Source organism: Lynx canadensis, chromosome B2, assembly GCF_007474595.2.
Source record: "Lynx canadensis isolate LIC74 chromosome B2, mLynCan4.pri.v2, whole genome shotgun sequence".
NCBI lineage: Eukaryota > Metazoa > Chordata > Mammalia > Carnivora > Felidae > Lynx > Lynx canadensis.
In genome coordinates, this window is record NC_044307.1 from 22471337 (window position 1) to 22484973 (window position 13637).

At 44.0% G+C, this 13637-nt stretch overlaps 1 pseudogene; it reads right to left on the reverse strand.

Moving 5' to 3' along the window:
- Nucleotides 1–3174: 3174 nt before the first annotated feature.
- On the reverse strand, nt 3175–3995 carry LOC115514873 (annotated as a pseudogene).
- Between the last annotated feature and the right edge of the window lie 9642 nt (nt 3996–13637).

Sequence of the window (13637 nt, forward strand, 5' to 3'; positions counted from 1 at the left end):
TCCAGAACAATGTTGTGTCTGAGATGGGGTTCCTTTTTTCTCTCGGCTCAGTAGGAGATTGAATGAGAATACTTGAGACCTGCAAGCTTCTGGAAGAGAACTGAAGAGAACAGATCTGTAAGAAATTTGAGAGGTTTTAGAAATGGACACATCCAATTTTCCCAATGTCTCACAATAACTCTTGTTTTATTGATAAAAGAAAATCAGTGTTTTTGCCCTTTGATGAAGAATTTCTTTTTTTTTTTTTAATTTTTTTTTCAACGTTTATTTATTTTTGGGACAGAGAGAGATAGAGCATGAACAGGGGAGGGGCAGAGAGAGAGGGAGACACAGAATCGGAAGCAGGCTCCAGGCTCTGAGCCATCAGCCCAGAGTCTGACGCGGGGCTCGAACTCACGGACCGCGAGATCGTGACCTGGCTGAAGTCGGACGCTTAACCGACTGCGCCACCCAGGCGCCCCTGATGAAGAATTTCTTGATGTGGTAAACTTGATGAAGGGAAGGATGCTACACACACACACACACACGTGCATGCACTCAGTTCCATGCACAAAAATGCTTACCATAGCCTCATTTATAATGGTCAATAACAATGACAAAAAGCAGGCAACTGAGGAACCCTAAGAGAGTTATAGGTAAGAAAATAATGATGTCTATGAATCATTCATGCCATCTTAGGCTCTCTGGGCTCTAAGATAAGCTCAAGCCAGTAGTGACAGAGGAGCTATCCAAAAATGTCCTTGGGACAACAGGTATGATATGATAAACACATACCAGGAGCTGGGATTTGGCCAGGCCCCAGGAGAACAGGAATTGGTTCCAAGTTTCTGGGGCTTTAAGAGGATGAGGTCAAGGATCTTCACTGTATGGTTGTGTCACTTATGAGTTCTTGCTACTCTCCCCTCATCTGTTCCATTTCCAAGTTCCTCAACAAGAGCAACTTCCTCGTCTGTCACCTGGAATCTCTTCTCCCCAGCTCACAGCTTCTGCTATGTGTCCTAGTTCCTGTTTATTTATGTTATTCATGTTTTTTTATTCCTTTTATGACTTTAACTTGCCTTGGCCCATGATGACACTTTTGCATCTTTCATTTATATTTTAGCTGTCATTGGTAAATGACAGAATCTCTGTTTCCATCTAGCACTTCTAAAAGAGAGAAGTTGACCAGTTGAGCAAATAGCCATCACCCTATTAGGCATGAGCCTCTAAGCCCCAGGCCTTCCGGTAGGCTGCTGATAAGCCTGTGGATTGCCTGCTGTGGGTGAGCAGTCGCCAGGGAGTGTGGGTTATTACATTATAGAAACACAGTTATGCAGGTTGTATCTCCAAAACAGACTATGGGTGAGCAGTCTCCCTTATAAGGGACTCCAGGCATGGGCAGGCACCACAATCTGCATCTCTAGGGCCAACCTGATGAGTGCATTACAATTGCCCACAGAGTGTCTGCATGCACTTCTAACAGGGAGTCAATGAATCCAGCTTGTCGAGAAGGTAATTTGGCAATATATATCAAATAACTTAATGTTCATAGACTTTGCCTGATCATTTTACTCCCAAGATTTTTATACCAAGGGAATGATTAAAGATGAACACAAAGATCTACATGTAAAAATCTTCTTCAGGAGATTATTTATATTAGAAAAAATATTCAAAAAGGAAATTTGTTAAGTATGCTCTATATAGGTGCAGTAGAATATGATGCAGGTATTGAAAAGATGGTGGAGACAAATATACAATAGGTAGTAGGGATGTTCAGGATGAACAGAAAAACAGATTTAAAAGTATGGTGTAATAAGAAATACATTTGGTCTTTGTCCCCAGTTCCTGGCACAGAGCTTCTAAAATCCCTTGGAATTTCCCCAATGATAGGACTGTCTTTTGTTATTCATTAGGAGCCCCTTTGGTTACACCTGAGTTTATTGGAAGGAGGGGGTGGGGCTGCAAACTGATCTCTATAAAAACTCATGAACAATGAGATGTGATGAGCTTCTGAATTGGAAAACACATCCATGTGCTGGGACGGTGGTACACCCTATCTTTACTGGGACAGAAGCTCCTGAACTCAGCATCCTTCAAACATTTTCCTATGCACCTCCTCATCTGGCTGTTCATTTGTATCCTTTAGAATAAACTGGTTTAAGTAAAGTGTCTTCTTGTGTTCTGTGACCCATTCCAGCAAATTATCCAACCTGAAGAGGGGGTTGTGAGAACGCTTGTTTTATGGACATTTGGTTAGAAGTATGGGTGGCCATTTGGCCTCTGGGCTGGGGGTGGTCCTGTGGGCTGAACTCCTGTGGAGTCTGATGCTGACCCTGGAGACAGAGGGGGTCAGAATTGTGTTGAATTGTAGGACACCCGATTGGTGTCTGAAGAATTGGATATTGGTGTTAGACATCCTCCAAATAGGAAAATGTAGAAAACATTCCCCAATATTATTTATAAACACACAAACACAAAAACAAAGGAGTTATGTAACAAAAACTTAATTATGATTCTTATTTATTTTTATGTGAGCAATCATCTGATGTATAAAAAGATGCAACTAAATTCAAAATGATACAAAATATCAATTTCAGGGTGCCTGGGTGGCTCATTTGTTTGACTCTTGATTTCAGTTCAGGTCATGATCCCAGGGTTGTAGGATAAAGCCCCCCACATCAGGCTCAGTGCTGTGCATGAAGCCTGCTTAAGATTCTCTTTTTGTCCCTCTGCACCTCCCCTGCTCCTGCACTCTCTGTCTCTCTAAAACAAACAAACAAAAAAAAACACACACCACAAGATATCAATTTAAAAACAACAAAAAGTGAGTATATTTAATCATACTCAGCTTATAAGAGAGCACATGGGTAAATAGAATAATTCATTCTATAGCATAGTGCTATATGAACTGGGAACGGAAAAAGTTGGTAAAGGAAGGCAGAGGAACTCTCAAGAATCGGAACCAAGCTTGGCGGGGTGGTGAGGGGCACTCCTGGGTGGCTCAGTCGGTTAAGTGTCCAACTTCGGCTTAGATCGTGATCTCACGGTTCACGAGTTTGAGACCCACAATGGGCTCTGTGCCGACAGCTCTGAGCCTGGAGCCTGCTTCAGATTCTCTGTCTCCCTCTCTCTCTGCCCCTCCACTGCTCACACACACTCTCTCTCTCTCAAAAATAAATAAACACTAAAAAAAAATTAAAAAAAGAATTGGAACTGAGGGGCTCCATAATCATCTGGCATCCACTCAGTGTTGTACCTATGGTTAGAAATGTACGTGATGTGGGGCACCTGGATGGCTCAGTGGGTTAAGCGTCTGACTTCAGCTCAGGTCATGATCTCACAGTTCAGGAGTTTGATCCCCCCATGGGGCTCCATGCTGGCAGTGCAGAGCCTGCTTGGGACTCTCTCTCTGCTCTCTCTCTGCCCCTCCCCACTCGTGCACACACTATCTCAAAATAAATTTTAAAAACTTTAAAAAAATAAAAAAGAAATGTACATAATGGGAACTCCAGGGATCTTCCATATCCTTCCTTTAAGCTCCCCCCACCAATCAACTGTGGCCACAATGTAACGGTTGTGCTGAGTTACTCTCTATATTAAGTAGTTATCCTCATGGGTTCCTTTGTGCATGGTAATCATTCAAACCTAGGATTCTCGGGAATCCTTAGAGCCACTGGATACTCTTGACCCAAATTCTCAACTTCAGCCATTAAACAGTCAGTTATACATTTGGCATACAGGCAGTCCATCTTTGACTGTACTAAGTCAAGTTTTCCTTTAATAGACAAATTGATAAAGTTGGTATCAACCAGAATGTCATAAGATGGGCCCAGCTATGTCATATTAAAAGAATACGCAGGGTGGTGTTGGGCAACTTCTCTTTCCTTGAGTGCACTGGAACCTTTCTTTTCTTTCTCTTTAGGTTTTAATCTATCTTTCTGTTGAAGCCTCTGATATCTGAGACTAAGCATTTACTTCACGGTCATGTACTTTCTTACCTTCCTTTGCTTCCCCATGTTCATGCTGCACTCTTATTTCTTTCTAATTACTGTTATTTCTAAAGGGAGACGTGGGTGCTTTTTCTAAAAATTGTTATTATGAATAGTTATTATGCTTACAACTGGAAACAATAGTTTAGCAATTAATGTTTACAAAGAGTTTGTGATAACACTCATATATAATGTTAAATGAAAACAAGAATACAAAATTGAACATTGTGCAGTTACAACTCTGTTAAAAATATGGAGCAAAAAGGCGGGAAACACATTGCAGGGTGGAAATGTCTATTTCTGAGTGGTGGACCTACAAGTGACTGCTTTTTTACTTGAGTGTATTTTGCTTGCTTTTCTAAAATGGGCATATGTTGGTTTTCACCAACTTAAAGGAAACTTGAAGGTTATGGAGATTAAGAGATCTATCCAAGGCCACAGTTGTTCAGCAGAGAAACTGGGATAGGGGGACAGATATTCTGACATACATGGAGTGGACACTGTGATGTCCTGCTCAGATCCCCTTCAGAAACAACATTTCTTCCCCCAGCTACCAGAAGTGTTAACACAAGACAGTGTGCAAAGGTCAAAGTGCTAATGCTGGAAAAAACCACTTTCCCAAGGTGAGCCACTCTTTCGTGGCAGCTCACACCCAATGATGGAGGGTCACAAAGGACTCTATTTGGGGCAACTCTAAAGGGTCATTCTGCTTCATAGTCCCCAAGGAGTCACCAAAGATCTTAGCATTGTATCACAGCTTGACACCTCCCTCTGCCCAGTCCTGCTTCCGTCCTCTCCCTTCCATGAATGTAGTTTCTCCCTAATAAACATCCTGCACAATAAGCTTTATCTCAGAGTCAGCTTCCCAGTGAACCCAGCCTGTGACAGTTGGTAGGTATCAGGAGTGGTTCAAGAAAGCAGACACTATAATGAGATATTGGAACAAGATCATCTGCCACCCAGCTGAGGATGAAAACTCTCTATCACTGGTGGAGGTGGAGTCCAGAGCCCACGGCATAAAACAGAAGGACAATTTCTAGAACTTTCACCAGGGGTGAAATGGGACAGCATATCTGTGGTAGGGGAGGCATCAGGCATTTGAGAAATATGAGGGAAATCATTGCTATAAGAACAACAGAATTGTGTAGCTACTGCTGAATTTGCTAGACTTCTGGAAAAAGAGAAAGAAAAGCTGGGAGCAACTAATCAGCAATGAAATCTAGGCTGGAAAGCCAGAGGGCCTTCTTGGAAGCATAGAGGGATGCGCTTGTCTCTGCGCTGGGAGACTGAAGACAAGGCAAGGAACTGAATCCACAGGGCAGCAGAGTTTGAGAGAGACCACTCTTTCAAACACGTCACACCTGTTGCTCCAAGGCCAGGCCCTGGAAAAAAAAAAATGGGATCCCAATACCCAAGGTGAGGACACGGGGGTTGAAAGGCCCAAATCTGCTGGTGCCCTGGAGCTTGCAGAGAGCTCCCTTAACCCAGCCCCATGTTTGAAGCCTGGCTATAGGTAGGTGCACAGGCCTCTCCTCCATAAAATACATGCTCCTCTTGGGATCCCACCCACCTCCACTTCTGGCATAAGCCTACACTAGAGCTAATAGGGCTAAGGCACAACACAGCCCAGCTAGGGTCATTCTGGGTCTGGGAAGGAGGAAAGGAACAATACCTCACAGGAGCAGCAGGACCCAGCCAGCTGAAGCAGCAGCCTAGGCACGTGTGTGGGGGCCAGACTGTGTGTTGGAGCAAGGGGAGCAGAACACAAGGTATGATAGTGGAAATGCTATAGGTTTGGAAGCACTCCCCCAGGATTCCAGATGGAGCACCCAGGGGACAGCCCCAGGAGACAGTGAGGACATGCTTGTAATGGAAAAGTAACCGCTGCACGAAGTAAGGTAGAATTGCCAGCATTTTGGTGGCATATGGTGGAGACTGTTCAGAGAAATGTGCACACTCAAGTGGATATACTGTATCAGGTTGGAAAACACAGCAGAGGAATATGCTCCGAAGGAGGGTCCAGGGGATGTCCAGGGGATGCCCTCGTTCCCAGGGCACTAAGGAAGACACATGTGAGACAGGCTCCAGCTTCCCTCAGGGACTCAGTGATGGCTCTGTAGGAGATGCTGCCACAGAATTGAGCTTGCCAACAACAGGATAGTGGGGTGAAAAGACTCTGGAACAAGAAAGACCACATCATAGCATGTCACCACCAGGAGTCAGGTGAAGGCAATTATCATAGTGTCCAGGTCAGAGGGGCAGCCACAGAGCTTGACCCCCAGGGAGGAAACAGTCACTAGAACTCAGGGCCCTTAGGGGTGCCTGGGTGGCTTAGTTGGTTAAGCGTCCAATTCCTGATTTTGGCTCAGGTCATGATCTCTCAGATCATGAGTTCAAGCCCCACATCAGGCTCTGTGCTGGTGGTGCAGAGCCTGCTTGAGATTCTCTGTCTCCCTCTCTCTCTGCCCCTCCCCTACTTGCATGTTCGCTTGCTCGCTCTCTCTCTCTCTCTCTCCCTCTCTCAAAAATAAATAAACTTTATTTTAAAAAATTTAAAAATTTAAAAACCTCAGGGCCCCTAGGGGTAAAATAGATGGGCAGCCAGTAAGGATGGTATTCTATCTGTGCAATCCAAGAAATCAAGAATGGATGAGCTGGGCAGTGCCCCAGTTTTGCTCAGTTCCCAAACCCGATCCAGAACCTACAGACTGAAGGAGAGTCTCCATCCTCAGAAAAAAGGAAGGGAAGGGAAGGAGGAAGGGAGGGACGGAGGGAGAAGACAGGCAGGTAGGCCTTGCAATCATGGAAAGTATACATGGTAATGATTTCTCATGTCTTCCCTAATGGAACATAAAGTCATTTACTTGGATTACTGTACACTGGAGAAAGCAAATATCCAAATATTCTGAGGACATTGTTGACATCATAAAGCCATAAAGCAATGTCATGCCTGCCTACCTTAACTGAGGAACGTAAGGGGTCTGGGTAACAAATGGAGCCCTGGCCTAGGCCCAGCTCACAATGGGCCCACTGGGTCCATAAACTCTGTCCCAATGGTCATTTCCCTGGTCTCTGAATGTCTAATTGGGACTGACATACTTGGAAGTTGGCACAGCATCCACATTGGGTCCTCAGCCAGTGAGGAAAGAGCTATCACAGGGGAAAAAGTCAAGTGGTGCTGGGAACTGGCAAACTTTTTCTATAAAGGTCTAGGTAGTAAATATTTTAGGCTTTTCAGACCAAGAAGCAATCAATACCCTCAACTCCTTGAACAACTGTTCCCACCCCCAAAATGTAAATGTAGTCTTTTTTTACACTTTACACTTAAAAATGTATAAAACCATTCTTTGTCCTCAGGTTGTACAAAAACAGAAGCATGATTTCCATCATGTTCGCTATATTTAGAACAAATATAAATGGACTGAGAGATCTCCCAGGATGCACAATGAAATACAATTTCCCTTGGGGTCAGATAGTCTCTAGGATTGTTGGATCTTGGACATATCAAAAGCTTATTTACTTTTTTCAAAACTAAGAAAACTCATCCCCAGAAGAATAAATTTAGATAAAAATATTTAGCCTGGGAGTCTAGTCCCTCCATTAAATTACATGCAAAGTTTTGTGTGCATGTGTGTTTGTCCATATGTTCAAAGATAGTAAGAACCTTGATATGGTGGTGCCATGCCTCATTGCATCCCAGACCCCTGTCTCCATGAAATTGAAGGTGAATGTTTGCCTGGCTTCCCCTGTGAGGACTCACCATCAACAAAAGTCTCCTGGGCTGCCACCAGGTCCCAAGGGCTTCAGGCATCTGAGGGACTCAAGGGGAAAAGCTACCCCAATCGATAGACTGAATGGTTCAATAACTCATTTTGCTGCCAGGGCAGTAAAATAAATAAATAAGAACCTAGCTGGAAGTAGAAATTGTCCATGTTCAGTGCTTCTTGGAGGCCAAGTTGATGGGCTTTAATAGCTTCAGTCGGCACAGGACACAGGCAGACTGTCCCAGCAGTGTGCCCTCTGTTTCCTAGGTAACCGAATTTGAAATAAGATGATGACTGGAACTGGGTATCGAATCAATTTGTTGGAGGTACAAATGTGGGAAAGGCAAACTTCACATAAAACCTCAGACTGCAGCATCCGCATTTATTATCATTTCAGCTTGTGTGTCTCTACCGCTCAATTACCTGCCACCCAGCTTAGCCAGCCCTTCCCTCCCAACTGAAGAGCCCCACCCCCTGAAAAAAAGAAAATCACAGTTCCTTGTGCTGTCATGATCAATAGGATGCTTCTCTCCATCAGATGAAAAGAGCTAGAGGCAGATATGCATGGGGAAAGCTCTTTTGTGTTACAAGCCTTAGTGGCGGGGTTCTGGCTAAAGTAAGGATCTAGAAATTGCTACGTGATCCGCCATCCATCCGATCTGGTTGTGAAGAGATTGCTCCAGGGTTTCTCCAGAGGGAAGGAAATTCCCAAGTACTGTAGCTAGTGGGTCACCAATTCTTAGCCTTTGCCCGGCTTCAGTTTCAGGGAGTTTCAGCAGTTACCACTTTGGCTGGGTCAAGGGTAGGAATAGGGATAGGAATAAGGAAGAACCTTCCCTGGGCAACTTGTGCCCCTCCCATCCTAACACTTAACCATGGTGTATTGTAATTGCCTCAAGATTTCTTAGTGTCATCTATTCTGTTCTGGACTCAATCAATGGCATCAGCTTATAACATATGTAATGAATGAATCAATGAATGAATTTTAGTGGAGATAGTAGTGAGAAATCCCTTGGTCCATGCCGAGTCCTTGAGTTTTTTTTTTTTTTTCTCTTGTCACAGCCTCCTTCCCAGCATCAGTCCTTATTTCCCAAATTTACAAAGAAGGGGAGCACATTCCCCCACCCCTGAACATAGAGGGCCCCAAGGAGAAAGCATTCTCCCCAAACCTGACACATAACGGTACTCGATACATACTTGCCAATTAAGTTGCTCTGATTATCATGCAAAATAATTTGACATGATTTTAGAAACAATTTTGGGCTTCCACCTTTTATAGTGTCGATTGGATTATTTAAAAGCTTTTACTGAATATTTCAATCGGGATAGGCAGGTATCAGCTAGCCTTGTCTTTACAGGGCCAAATGGTAAATATTTTCTGCTTTCCAGGCCATGCTGTCTGTGTTACACCTATTCATCACTGTTACTGCATCATGAAAGCAGCTGTATGTATACCCATAATGAATGTTTATGAATGGGTGTAGCTATGTTCTAATAAAACTTATTTATAAACACAGGTGGGGGGGCCAGATTTGGCCCATAGGCAGTAGTTTGCCAACCCATAAACTAGGCTAGGTTATACTAACAAAACCACCAAAATCTCAGAGGCTACGCACACTGAAAGGTTATTTCCCCCTCACGCTACATGTCCAAGATGGATGCTGGTGGCAAGGAGGTTTTTCTCCAAAAAATTACTATACACCATTTTAGGACACCTGCACCTCTATGTGAGGCTTCACTATTCCCCACAAGAGAGGGGGCGGGCAATAAGGTAAACTCTGGCAACTAAATGTCTTAGCCCAGAAGGACACACCTCACTTCTCTTCTCATGTCTGTCTGGAGCTCATCACTTTGCCATCCCTAAATTCAAAAGTGTGGAAAATTGTAATCCAAAATTAGCAGAGAACTGAATATTGGTAAATCAGAGAACTATGCACCACATTGAGCATTAGAATGTGCAGAGCCCTATTTGGGACTAACAGGAAGCCTCTGTCTCATAGTGGATGAGACAGATGTGCCTCGACAAAAAGTGGATGCAAAGTCACTGTGATAAGTGAGTAGTGGGTAGTGTGACATCTACAGTCCCTTTAGCTGCAAACTCTGTGATTGGATCTAAGTGTGATAAACACACAACACATGGAAGGGATAGCAGGATCACTGCTCTGTTTACACACTCAATGGACAGTGCAAATTCTGACACAGGATTCTCGCCACCCCCTCAGTGCCTCCAGCCTATTTCTAGATTGAGGAATATGGGTCTGCAGGGGATGAGGTGAGAAGGGCAAAAGAGAAGAAAGCAAACACAGCTTCCAGCAGGCAAAAGTCATCATGTACATTTCAAAAATGATAAAAGACTTACCTGGAACACAGTAGAAAGTTGCCAAGGACAGACATTTAACCCAAGCAAATTTTACACTATGTCAGCAACAGATACCAGTAGGTTCTCCTTTTGAACATCCAAATATAACTGGTCAGATTCATGTTCTAAGTGGGAAAAACACCAGAATTGAAAAGCCTGGTGTGAGACTGTCAGTGAAAGTAAAAGTTAAGACACACACACACACACACACACACACACACACACACGGCACATTGGTGCCCTCGTCCATAGGGCCCCCAGGCTCTGGGGTGGCAGGATGCCCCTGGGCCAGCCCCGTGCAAGGGGGACTCCTGAGGTGGAAAAGCTCAAGCCTCAGGGAAATGCTTTACCTGCTTAATGAAAAGTCTGTTTTGTCAGTTCCCAAGAATACTTACCTTCTCCCCAGAGACTTCCAAGAATTAATTAATACTAAATGCTTGTCCGGCCCTTTGCCAATGTAAAGGATTTGTTTAGTCTGAAAGGCCACAGGAAGCACAAACAGGAGAGTTGGGCTTTATTTTATAAAGACTCCACCTGCATTCATGCACAGAATGACCTTGCCATGTGGAAAACACAAGGGAAAGAGGCCCTTCCTATTTTAGGAAGTGTCATTTCCACACCACACAGAATGCAGGTCACACATTGCCAGATTCTCTCTCTCTCTCTCTCTCTCCCTCCCTCTCTCTCTCTCTATATATGGCATGTATATTCCACATTATGATGATATATGGACTGTTAGGGATACTACTAAAGATAAGAACTTTGTTATTTCCTCTAAGACCCATTTCTGAAATCTGCAATAAACAACAACAGCATGTGGCCATTTCTTGGGATTCCAGTGCAACAATAGAAATAGAGAACAATTCAAAGTTGTTTGTTGTCTAGAGGAGGCACAGAGGCAGAGGGGGGCCTTACCTGGAGCCAGTCAAGCTGTAGAGTCTGAAGGAAGAGTTCCCAAGGCTACCCTTGATTCTGACATCATCTGTAAATTCAGGGACTTTCCAAAACTACCTCCAGTTTCAACAGTTCACTGAAAGGGCTCACAGAACTCACTGAAGGCTGTTATACTCATGGCTACAGTTTATTACAGGGAAAAGATTAGAACCAACCAAAGGAAGACACACAGAGGACAGAGTCCAAGGGTTTCCAAACACAAGACTTCCATTGTCCTCAGGAGGTGACACCCTCTCAGCATCAGTGTGTGAGGATACACAAGGAGTATTGCCAACCAGGGAAACCCACCCATGCTTTGGGGTCCAGAGATGTTACTGGGGCTTCATTACATAGGCACGACTGATTGATTGATTGCCCATTGGTCTGAACTCAATTCCATCTCCCTCTCTAAGGAATTTGGACTGTTATCACATAGTCTGAGGGGCCCATCCTGAGCCACCCATTAGCATAAGCTATCTGTGGTCCAAGGGGCTCACTTGGATAGCAAAGACTGTCCTATCACTCAGGGAGTTCCAAGGGTTTAATGGTTACCTTCCAGGAGCCAGGGATAAAAGTGAGATCTCTCTGGGTGAAACCAAATTCCTTACTACACCTGTCCCAAAGAAGACACCCCCAGTAGCTTTGCCCGGGAAGTTTGCTGAGGACAGAGAGGTCTAAGCAGTAGCATCCAAGTTTCAAGGGAAAATGATATGTCCCCATGGGAGTAGTCAGTGGATTATCTGTTTATCATTCCTCTTCATGCCTAAGTCTTTTCTGGGCTGCATAGCTTCCCAGAACATGATTCCAGACCACAATCTCTTCTCTTCTCTTTTGTCCATTCATGAATTTCATTTACCCATAGCTCAAGGTCCTTCTCAAGCTTCATGTTCTTTGTGAAATGTGACAGTTTTGAAAACTGGCTGAAAGTAACAGGAACTCTCACTCATTGCTAGTGAGAATGCAAAATGGTGCAGCCACTTTGAAAGCCAGTTGGGCGGTTTCTCACAAGACTAAACATACTCTTACCATACAATCCAGCAATTGAGCTCCTTGATATTTACTCAAAGGAGTTGAAAATTTATGTTCACACAAAAACCTGCACAAGAATGTTTATAACAACATTATTCATAACTGCCAAAACTTGGAGGCAACCAAGATGTCCTTAAGTAGGTGAATGGATAGATAAATTTTGTTACATCCAGACAGCATAATATTATTCAGCACTATGAGCTACCAAGTCATGAAAACACATGGAGGAAACTTCAATGCACATTACTAAGTGAAAGAAGCCAATCTGAAAAGTCTACATACTGTATAATTCCAACTCTATGACATCTTTTCCAGGCAAAATTTGGGGGACAATAAGAAGATCAGAGGTTGGGAAAGGTTAAGAGGAAAAGAGGGATGAATAGATGCAACACATCTGGGAGGCAGTGAAACCTTTCTGCATGATACTATTGGTGAGGGAGCATGGGGCAAGCTGAGGGCAAAGTGCAGGCTAACAGTACCCCTCCCCACCCCCACCAACCCCAAAAAGTCTGATATTCCTTGGACACTCCAGGCTACCCAAAAACAGGGAAGGACAAAAAAACAAATGGTTAAACTGATAAGAGTTTCCACCAGTTTACCAGAAAGGACAATCCCACCATAGCCTAAAGTCCAGGAACTGTCTTAATGGTAATGCTTTGTTAGGGGGAAAAACAACCTTAGTTTGACAATAGCTAGGCCTCCAGTAAGTCTTTAGCATGTGAAAGTCTCTTTGGAAACTCCCTCTCCACTCTCCGACTCCATAACACCCTCCCCCACACACACTTACAATGCAGCTCTTCCTGCCCATGGGTCCTGTCCCCATGCTTTAATAAAATCGCCTTTTTGCACCAAAGACATCTTCAAGAATTCTTTCTTGGCTGTTGGCTCCAGACCCCATGAGTCCCCATCACCCCAAAACTTCATAATTATGACAGTGAACGCATGTCACTTATATTTGCCAAGGCTGTAGGTGTAGGGATCACACCAAGAGTCAACCCTAATGTAAACTATGGACTCTGGGTGATAATGATGTGTCAGTGTGGGTTCATTCATTGTAACAAATGTACCAGTCAGGTGTGGGATGAGCAGTGCCAGATGAATAACTCTGGAGTTATTTAAGTGTGTCTTCTTTCCCTGGCTGGGTTGCTGCTCTCTCTGGGGCAGGGACCAGCATGCATTTGGTGTCCAAACAGCACGGGGCAGGCACAGAGCTTTGTACAGAATAGGTGTTCTACAAGAATCTGTTAAAAAAGAAAAACCATGCAGGTCGCCTCGATGGTTCAGTCAGTTAAGCATCCAACTTTGGCTCAGGTCATGATCTTGCAGTCCGGGCGTTTGAGCCCTGTGTCGAGCTCTGTGCTGACAGCTGAGAGCCTGGAACCTGCTTTGAATTCTGTGTCTCCCTCTCTCTATGGCCCTCCCCCACTTGTTCTCTCTCTCTCTCTCTTTCTCTCTCTCTCTCTCTCTCTCTAATATAAATAAATAAACATTAAAAAAAGAAGAAGAAAAACTATGCAGACAAGCATCTGCATGACATCATGGTCTCGGTGTTGCCTGACAATAGCAGGGTCAGGTGGCACTGCT